Below are 10,412 nucleotides of genomic sequence, written 5' to 3' on the forward strand. Positions count from 1 at the left end.
GTTCATTTGGCCTTAATGACGTTCAGGTCAGTTTGTTGGATCAGAGATGAAAAGTTCAGAAAGTAAAACAAACAGAACCAAAGCAAAAAATTTAACAGAAAAAACTGAATGACAGAAAGAATCTGAGATGAGAAACATTTTGTTAAACTGCAGCTGTTTTAGTATTTTATTGTTATAAAATATATTTACTTTATTTTATAAAATAAAATAAATATTTATAAATATTTCATTAATATCTAAAAACAGATAAAAATATACAACCAGATAAAAATGAAGATCAGAAGATTTTAATAAAGTTTTTAGTTTCTTTATGGACATCAGAACAGATGAGCACAGCGCCACCTAACGGCCATGAAATGTTCAGCAGCTGCTCAGTTTGAAAACTTAATAAATTCAAATGACTGGCAAGAAAAATATGAACTTCTGAAAATAAAGTTATGAAACATTTATAAAAGCTGAATTTTTATTCTCTCTGGACTCCAGAACTAAAGTAACATCAGATATTCAGATCTTATGTTTTATTTTCACAGTTAAATTATCTTTGAGATTTTTTAATCTGATTAAATGTTTAACTAGAATTTTATTTGTTGCAGTAATAATCAGTCGTGATTTAATCCATTTATCTGTTTTGCTCAACATTGTTTTATAAACTAAACCATTTTTCAGATTTAATATTTTTACTTGTTTTTTGTTTTTGAAGATGTTTTTTTTTTCTGATGAATTTGGAACGAGGAGCAGCTCAACGCCGTCGTTTACCAACAAGAGACATTTTATGACCTTTACATTTTATTCTTCATCTGTTCCAGAGAAATGAAACCTGAGCTGCTGCAGAAATAATCCGACTGATCTGCTGAACCCGAAACCGTCTGACAGGAAACCAGCTGCTGCAGCTGCTGCTGCAGCTGCTGATAACTCTGTGTCTCAGGTGAGCAGAGAGTCGAGGTTTTGGTTTTCTGCTGAACTGCAGCAGGAAGTAAAAGTTTCATTAATCTGATGGTTTAGTTGATCAGGTATCAGAAGAACCAACTGCAGGAAGTCCGACCAGAACATTTAGTTCTTCCTGTTAAAGCAGAAACATCTGCACAGAACATCTGGATTTATTTCTGCTGTCAGTTTAAAAGAATCATTCAGTTTGAGTCAGAAATGATCAAAATGAAACTTTGAATTTATTATTTGATGAGTTTATGAAAACTTTGTAAAATCTGATCTTTTGTCATTTTTAGTTATTGTATTCAGAAATATTTCAAATTTTAAATTAAAATTCACACTAAAATAGTCACAACAAAATATAAAATATTGACTCATATTTCTTTTATTTTGTATTTTTTTCTACTGACAGAAACATTCAGGAGAAAAATATCATTTCCTGTTTTTAAAAGTAAATGAACAAAAAGCTGCAGCAGCTGTGACATCATCTCATGTTGTTACATTTCTGTCGTTTTATTCTGAACAAACTTTATAAAATATAACAATATAGTTTCAATCTCAGCAGGATGTTTTTTTTTTGTTTCTGTTTTCACAGATTTAATGCACAGCAACATGCTGCATTCATAATTAATATCCATTTTCTGCTTGTTGTTTATTTTTGCCTAAATTTTCACTTCATGCCAACAAAGCAGGAAAAACCCACTGATGGATTTTGGTTGGTCATTTGTCTCTAACAGCAGCTGACAGCCGGTTGCTGGGCAGAAACGGCTCTGAACCTGGTCAGCGACTAAACAGAAGGAGAATCTGATTTATGGCAGGTTTTCATTTCTACCAATGAAGGAAGAGCTGGAGGTGAAAACCAGCAGGAATCCCAGAAAACTTTAGAAAAACTGAAAACGTTGCAGCGATTTCTGGGTCAAAGGAAGGAAAACAGTAGAAAACAACTGGATCATCAGGGTTCTTTGACCTTTCACCTTTTGGTTTGTTTCTGGGAAAACTCTGCACTTAGTCACACACACACACACACACACACACGCACACACACACACACACCCACCCACACACACACACACACCTGGTTGTTTCATCAGTGTTGCTGCTTCACTGCCTTCCTCAGAAACTGTGGCTCTAATCGCTGCTGCAGCGACACGTCGGCGTCTGGATGAAACCTCAACCTGGTGAAATCCTGCAGCTCTCAGGTTCTACAGAAATCTGTTCGGTTCTGGACACGACCTCATTCCTGAGCCCATCAGACTTTTATTATGTTTACAGCTGAGATGAGGTGGCAGTAAAACTAAAGACAGAAACACTTTCCAGGCTCAGAGGAGAAACTGGAAACTGGTGATGATGAAACGATGCTGGAAGAAAAGCTGAGAGACGATTTAAACTCTGAATCATTTTCATTTCTCCTCACAGTGAAGATCTACTGGTGTTGGTTTATAGAATAAAATTAATAAATATGTTTGGAGGGAGAAGTGATAAAACATGAAAAACTGCAAAGTAAATAAATAAGAGAATAAATAGGTTTTAAAGTAGTTTAAAATAATACAAAATTTTTTTTATTAAAACATTAGAAATGCTGTTTTTGATCCATCCATCCATTTTCTTCCACTTATCCAGGGTCGGGTCCAGGGGTCAGCAGCTTCAGAAGGGAGGTCCAGACTTTTCTCTCCAGCCTCTTGTTGCAGATCCTCCTGTGAATCCTGAGCCGTTTCCAGGCCAGCAGAGGAACATCGTCCCTGCAGCGTGTCCCGGTTTTCCCCTCCTCCTGTTGGGACCTGAACTCCTCACCAGGGAGGCGTCCAGGAGGCGTCCTGACCAGATGCCCCTCAACTGGCTCCTCTCGATGTGAAGGAGCAGCGGCTCTACTCTGAATCCCTCCCAGAGCCCAGACTCTACCTGGTTCTTGTGGTCATGACCCAAAGCTCATGACCATAGATGAGGATGTTTTTGATGTTATAGTATTTTATTTAGTTAAAAACGTATAAAACAGAGTTTGATTTTGTCAGCAGTAAAAACGGTTAAGTGTGGGTGAAATCTCTTATTCTGAAGGGTCACATTGCTGTGTAGCCCACGTGACTAGCTCCAGCCAATCAGATCGTTATGTTCTCTGACGCTAGAAGCAGAAAAAACGAAGAACAAGTTAACAGAGTTGAACTGAGAGAGAAGAAAAATAAGAGAAATCAACGATCAGAGTCCATCCGCGGTTTAGAAGTTATTTTTTTCCAGTTTTTTGGAGAAATTGTTTTCCATTTTTTTCAACCTGACTGCATATGCTGTGTTATATGCTACAGAACTGGACTTGGTGAGTTAAAAATGTATTTTAGTTACTGTAATCACTTTAAGTGTTACACAAGCTTGCACGTCCGAACCTCATTGGTTCTTGGGATGACCCGTCCGTTAGGTGTTGTGTCCCACCTTGACCCTGGCAGAGACAATATTTCTCGGTTGCATGAAGCGATTTCCTTCACCTTTGCCCCTCCACTGGGCTCCTCTCCGGATTTGCACCCTCTGGTTCTCCACCTCATATTCCAGGCTGAGCCTCAGTTCTGCCATCTTTTTCCATAGGTCGTAAAGAGCCACTCGTTTTCCTTCTAACCCTAACCCTTCCACATCCATTCTGTTCCCAAATGGATAAGTCGTCTGATAGCGCACAATAGTAGCAGTTTGTGACTATTTTTGTACTTTTAATTCTTTTCATGATTTCCAGCAACCCTTCTAGTATTGCTGCCACCTCTCCTGACTCACTGCCAGGTGTTCTGCCACTCTGTCTGCAGCATTCTTCATCATTTTGTGTATCAACCCACAATAAGCCACCTGATCCAGTCCTTTCTTAACCCATTATGTAGAGAACCCACTCATGGGGATTTTCTCCATAAGGGTTCCACTGTCGATGTTCTCGTGTTTGTGGCTCTTGTGCTTTCAAGTGCTGCTTTTCCCCTTTGTGAACTTGACTCTGTCTGATGACTTTGATTGACTTTGTAAAAGGTCTTTTAATGTTCTCCCATATTTAGTCAAAGCAGCCAACCTTTTTTCCCCTTCTTGTGTTTCTTTTCCACATTCATTAGTGTAGCTCCACAGCGTGACAAGCCCCCATTTTCATTGTTCACTTTTATCACAGCATCTTGACCTTCCCTGCTGACCACAGCCACCAGCCTCCATCAGGCTCTTTGGCTCCATCTCACAGCTTCCTGAATGGCTGTCTCAGATGTTCCAGGTGATGAGTATTTGTCCATATCCAGTCCGTCTTTAGCCAACATGATGGAGCCAAACTTTCTGTGTCAGGCTGATGCATCAGTTCCTCATTCTTGGTTTTAAACTTCTCAGATCGCTGCAGGTCTAACAGTCACTGTGTCTTTCTGCAGCTCTGGCTTTAGGGTTTGTTAACAGGCCTTATTCTTTTATCAGTATCTTTACAGTCTTTAAGAGTTCTACTGGTTTCTGTGGGACAGTTTGGCACAGCAGTACACTGGATTTTCCTTAGAGTGTGATGGTAGCTGATGCTGGATCAGCTTTTCCTGTGGCCTCACCGTAGGCTCCATGATAGTCATGACTCTATTCTGTTTATCTATCATGCGGTGGGTTTATCTGTCCCCCTCCATGGCAGAGTAGCTGTGTGGAAAGCTGATGCAGATCTGATGAGGTCTCGTCGTTCTCATTTTCCAGGGCATCATTGCGGCCGACTTCCTCCCCAGATTTTCCTCCCTTTCATCCGTCACTCCGTCTCTGGCGGTTCAAGTTGTCTACCCCGCAAGTCGCCCTCAGCACATCGGGTGAGGATGCAGGATAGACCCCCGGCTGCTAACTTTGGTCGGATTCTGGTCAATTTCCCACTGACGCTCTCCTCTCTCGCCTTACACACACACTGCAGTTCGGTGAAAGTGTGACTGGGATCTTCTCTCGGACAGCCACAGGTAATCCAACTCACATTCAGATTACCTACACTAGGTAACCTAGGTACACTAGTGACCAGTCAGGAACTGTAGCAGCCGCAGTGAAATTAGCTCCCACAGACAGTTAACGGCTCATCTTCTGCTTTTTATAACCAGCTGTTGTTACAGATTCAGTTTCAGTTTTAGTGACTTGGATAACAAGTCACAGGGTGTTGTTTCATTTTATAATTTATTGGCTAAAGCAACCGATCAACAGCTGTTCCACCTTTTTCTCTCCTCAATGAAACATCATTGCTATTTTACAACCATCGAAGGACTTTGAGGTGACGCATTAATTGAATGTCCACAACATCTTTTAGAGTTTTCTTTATGTACAGTACAACTTAAATCAGTAGCAGAAATAATCAAATAAGAACAATCTATCATCTTAATCTAAGCTTTGTTTCCTAATGCTGAAACTGAAAACTAAAAGGACATTTTGAGAAGCAGTGTGGAGTGTGGAGCCCCAGGCCTGATGAAGAATGTGTCCGAGCAGGAGGAGGGTGTCGGTCTGCCTCTGGGACAGACGCCATCGCATGGCGCTGCTCTTCTCTTCTCCTCATGCATTCCTGCACTGCGGGAGCGAAGACATCTGTCACCATGTAGTTCCCTGATTGAATCCTGAACAACGACTCACAGGAAGGTTGATTGGTATGAAGAAGGCTAAGCTAACTAAAATCTAACAAAAACCACTAACAAATATTTAAAAAGGTGACGTAAAACATAACTGATAAAAAGAGAAACAACAAAAACAAAGAACCAAACATAAAAACCGAGTCTTGATACTCAAGAACAACCGGATGAAAACAAAATGGAGGTTTTGTCATCATTACATCATAAAATGGTTAAATCTCAGATCAATGCATCAAAGCAAACTGTCTGCAAATCAGGGAAACACAAAACTATCAGAACCTCATCAGAACCTCATCAGAACCTCATCAGAACCAACCTGCAGCCTGTTGGTTGGACAAAACCAGAACCAAACTGGAGCTGAATGACAGATCAGAACACATTCAGGGCTCAGCCCAGCAGCACACACACCTCAACACACACACCTCAACACACACACCTCCACACACACCTCCACACACACACCTCAACACACACACCTCAACACACACACCTCCACACACACCTCAACACACACCTCCAAAACACACACCTCCACACACACCTCCACACACACACCTCCACACACACACCTCCTCTTCCTCCTTAATGTCACATCAAAAAAGAGAAACGTTTTTAAATGATTAATTTTCTATTGTTTTAAATGTTTTTACAGTTTATATTTATTATTAATATAACTTTATTGCTTTTAGAAATGTTATATGAAAACTTTATTTCTTTAGTTTAATCCATTCAAACAGGAAAATTATGTTTTATATTCATTTAAATGTTTTTCTGGATTTCTTTGTTACATTTCTGTCGTTTTATTCTGAACAAACTTTATAAAATATAACAATATAGTTTCAATCTCAGCAGGATGTTTTTTTTCTGTTTCTGTTTTCACAGATTTAATGCACAGCAACATGCTGCATTCATAATTAATATCTATTTTCTGCTTGTTGTTTATTTTTGCCTAAATTTTCACTTCATGCCAACAAAGCAGGAAAAACCCACTGATGGATTTTGGTTGGTCATTTGTCTCTAACAGCAGCTGACAGCCAGTTGCTGGGCAGAAACGGCTCTGAACCTGGTCAGCGACTAAACAGAAGGAGAATCTGATTTATGGCAGGTTTTCATTTCTACCAATGAAGGAAGAGCTGGAGGTGAAAACCAGCAGGAATCCCAGAAAACTTTAGAAAAACTGAAAACGTTGCAGCGATTTCTGGGTCAAAGGAAGGAAAACAGTAGAAAACAACTGGATCATCAGGGTTCTTTGACCTTTCACCTTTTGGTTTGTTTCTGGGAAAACTTTGCACTTAGTCACACACACACACACACCCCCACACACACACACACACACCAACACACACACACACACACACACACACACCCACCTGGTTGTTTCATCAGTGTTGCTGCTTCACTGCCTGTTTCTATCAGTGGTGGGCCGTCAGGACCTGCAAGGCCTTCTCTGCTGGCCTAAAAATATCTGAATCACAGACTAATGTTAATTATATTTTGTCCATGAATACGTATTAAATAAATCCAAATGGTCTGTCTGCTTCCTGTCATTGTTAGCCCCCTGGCTGCTGCTTCCAGACGTGTATTTTCATTTTTAAGCATTTAGCCAATCACATTTCAGCCGCTATTTGTTGCCAGGGTCAAAGAAATCTGCCTGGAGGCCTTCACAATCAGTTCTGCAGCATAAAATAAATGTTGGTCAAACTGTTGCTTCAACCAATCAGATTTTGAGTTGGCGACACCAAGGCGCTCTAGCAGGTGTACGGGTTACGTATTCACACGCTCTGATTGGATAGTCAGAGTGTACTAGCCATTAGCTTGGACGGCGATAGAAAAGGACTTCTTCATGGAACTGAAACACACAGATAATCTGCACAACAGAGTAACTGAAATCTTCTTGAGGACAGAAAGGAGGATGGATTTTGTGTACAAATAATCAGGATTTTTGGTGAGTAAAATGTTGCTATATTCCTAAATAATATTGCAATTTTATCAGGTTATTTTTGATGCTTTTTTTATGTGTGTCGCAGCTGTAGAAGTTTTATAGCCATAAAATAGTTATTGAGGGTTGGATTGATGCAGACGGAGCATTACTGAAGGCCTGGGAGTGAAATGCACGGCCCACCACTGGTTTCTAATCGCTGCTGCAGCGAAACGCCGGCGTCTGGATGAAACCTCAACCTGGTGAAATCCTGCAGCTCTCAGGTTCTACAGAAATCTGTTCAGTTCTGGACACGACCTCATTCCTGAGCCCATCAGACTTTTATTATGTTTACAGCTGAGATGAGGTGGCAGTAAAACTAAAGACAGAAACACTTTCCAGGCTCAGAGGAGAAACTGGAAACTGGTCCCAGTTGATGATGAAACGATGCTGGAAGAAAATCTGAGAGACGATTTAAACTCTGAATCATTTTCATTTCTCCTCACAGTGAAGATCTGCTGGTGTTGGTTTATAGAATAAAATTAATAAACATGTTTGGAGGGAGAAGTGATAAAACCTGAGAAACTTCAAACAAACAGAAACTGGAAACATGAAGCTGTTAACGTCACATTAATGATTTAACCAGAGGAGAAAAGATAAAACATTCAGAAACAAGTTAAATATGTAAATAAAGTTTTAAATCACAGAAGAACCAGATTTATAACTAATGATCCGGAGGATTAATCTGAGTGTGTTCGATCAATAATCAGTTATCAGTGGGAACGCCCTCAGGCTGTAAACTCACAGTCTGGATGAGGATCCGGTTTGATCCGATCCGACCTGCAGAGGAGGAATTCCAGCAGAACCTCTGATCAGAACCTCTGAGTGATTCTGACTCGGTTTCAGTTCTTCACGTTCAGGTCGGTTCTGTTGTTTCCATTTCTGGTGTTTAGTCTCCAGATTCGGACTCAGCTGCTCTTCATTCTGCAGATTAACTTCACCTGTTTCTCAGCCACAATAAACCAGTTATGAAATAAACATGAAGCAATAAATACATAATAAACATCTGAAAACTTTTGCATTACTGAGAGGACAGTGATGTTGTAATTTAATTTCTTTATTTTTGGTTCATGTGTTTTTAAATAAAGTCAAACCAAAAACCTTCTCAGATAAACTAAACTCTGAAACAGTTTTTATGTTTCTGATTTTCATCAGGTTGTTTAAAATCATGATGTTTAACTCAGATGGTTGATAAAAATAACTTCCTGCACATTCAGTCACTAAACATTTCCAGGTTTCAACAGAACATGTTAGAGATTAAAAAGTTACTTTTTATTCTTTTTATGAGACATTAAAGTTTTAAAATCAGTGAATCTAAAATGTTTTAAACGTTAAATTTTTCACTACAGAGATGAAGTTTGATGCAAGCGCAGAAAAAAAAGAAATGTTTAAATTAGTTTAAATTATTTACATTTTATTCTGACTTTATTAATATCACTGTGATCATAAATGATGTTTCTGATGTTTGCAGCTGGTTTTGTGGTTCTGTTGGGTCCAGAAGGAGAGAAAAGTTCTGCTTCAGGGGATCAATGGAGTTAAATTAAATTAAATTCACAGGAAGGTCAGAAAACTTTCCAGTGTCACAATAATCCAGATTATTGATGGAATTCTGGGTAAAAACCAGAGAAGGGAAACGGATCCGTCTGCATTTTAATCCAGGTGTTGAAGAGTTTAAGGTTTATGTCCATAATAAATATTTATGAAGCTTTGAACCGTTATAGTTTCAGGACGACCTTCATCACAGAAAACAGAAAAACTTTTAATCTGCATTTCTGAGGTTTTTCTCAGCTTTATGATTTCACTCCTAGTTTCTTGTTTTTATACATTTTCTGTTTTAGTTTTATTTCTGCCTAATAATTTTATGCTGCAGTTTCTGATTTCACTGTAAAAATACAAACAAAAAAAACCTGTTATAATAATAAATGTTCTGATCAGCAGGTTACATAGAAACAGTTTTAATTCACTTCATCACAGGTTGAGTATAGACTCAGAGCAGACAGAAGGTTTTCACTGAATGAATGAATGAATGAACGAACGAACGAACGAACGAACGAATGAATCACACGTTCATCAGTCTCAGCGCTGCTGGTGTCTGAATGAGTTGTGACACCTGGACCAGGTGTTTAACTGTCCATGTACAGATTGCTCTAGGCCGGCCTAGTCAAAGTCCAGGGCTGTTTTACTCTGTCAGGTCTTACTGTGGGATGTTATGATTAAATCCAGGTTTCTGATTTAAGTGTCTCTTTCTTGTCCTCTGATGGTTTCTGACAGTTTTCTGTTTTCATTTTGATTGAAACTTTTTATTAAAATATGATTGTTTTCGTTTCGGTTTTTGTGTTTTTTTCACTCCTTGTTGTTATTCTTGTATTTCTTTACTGCAGATTTAGATAGAAGGTAATAGATTGTTACTCTGTGGCGCCATCTGCTGGTTTCAACAGAACCTTTCAGAGAAACAGATTCATCTGCTCTAAATCTAAAAACCATTGAACAGATTCAGTCCTGACTGAACGTCGTCTTGTTCTGCATTTTGATGCTTTTTTGTTTTTAACAGCAACTTTATGAAAAATTATTAAGTCCTTTTCTATGGTGAATCTGGCTCACCACCCAGGGCGGCAACAACCAGTGAGCCTCCAGTTTCACCATAAAAAAGTTTCTTGTTATTTGGAGATTCAGCTTCTAGTTTTACAAACTTTAAGAAAATTCAGCTCAGAGCAGCTAAAGATGCTGAAGAGCAAAACTAAAGAGTTTCACCTAAAGTGATCATCTATCAATGGATCAAACCAGATTATTGATTAAAACAATTTGAGATTTAGAAAACATCCAGAGTGAAACTTTGGTCTGATGGACGGATGGATGGATGGATGGATGGATGGATGGATGGATGGATGGATGGATGGATGATACATTTTTACATAATTTGCTTTGAGATGTAAAACTGAAAA

At 39.0% G+C, this 10,412-nt stretch overlaps 1 protein-coding gene and 1 long non-coding RNA gene across 2 annotated transcripts in view; one reads left to right on the forward strand and one right to left on the reverse strand.

The window, feature by feature from the left end:
* The window catches only part of LOC116712074 (NACHT, LRR and PYD domains-containing protein 3-like), a 1,065,068-nt gene that overhangs the window by 308,813 nt on the left and 745,843 nt on the right, over positions 1-10,412 (reverse strand). The window lies entirely within an intron of this gene.
* On the forward strand, positions 6,293-9,794 carry LOC116712206 (uncharacterized). The gene is made up of 2 exons (XR_004337475.1): positions 6,293-7,437; positions 7,520-9,794. It is a non-coding gene; the product is annotated as an uncharacterized LOC116712206 (long non-coding RNA).

This window comes from Xiphophorus hellerii, chromosome 21 (genome assembly GCF_003331165.1).
Source record: "Xiphophorus hellerii strain 12219 chromosome 21, Xiphophorus_hellerii-4.1, whole genome shotgun sequence".
Classification (NCBI taxonomy): domain Eukaryota; kingdom Metazoa; phylum Chordata; class Actinopteri; order Cyprinodontiformes; family Poeciliidae; genus Xiphophorus; species Xiphophorus hellerii.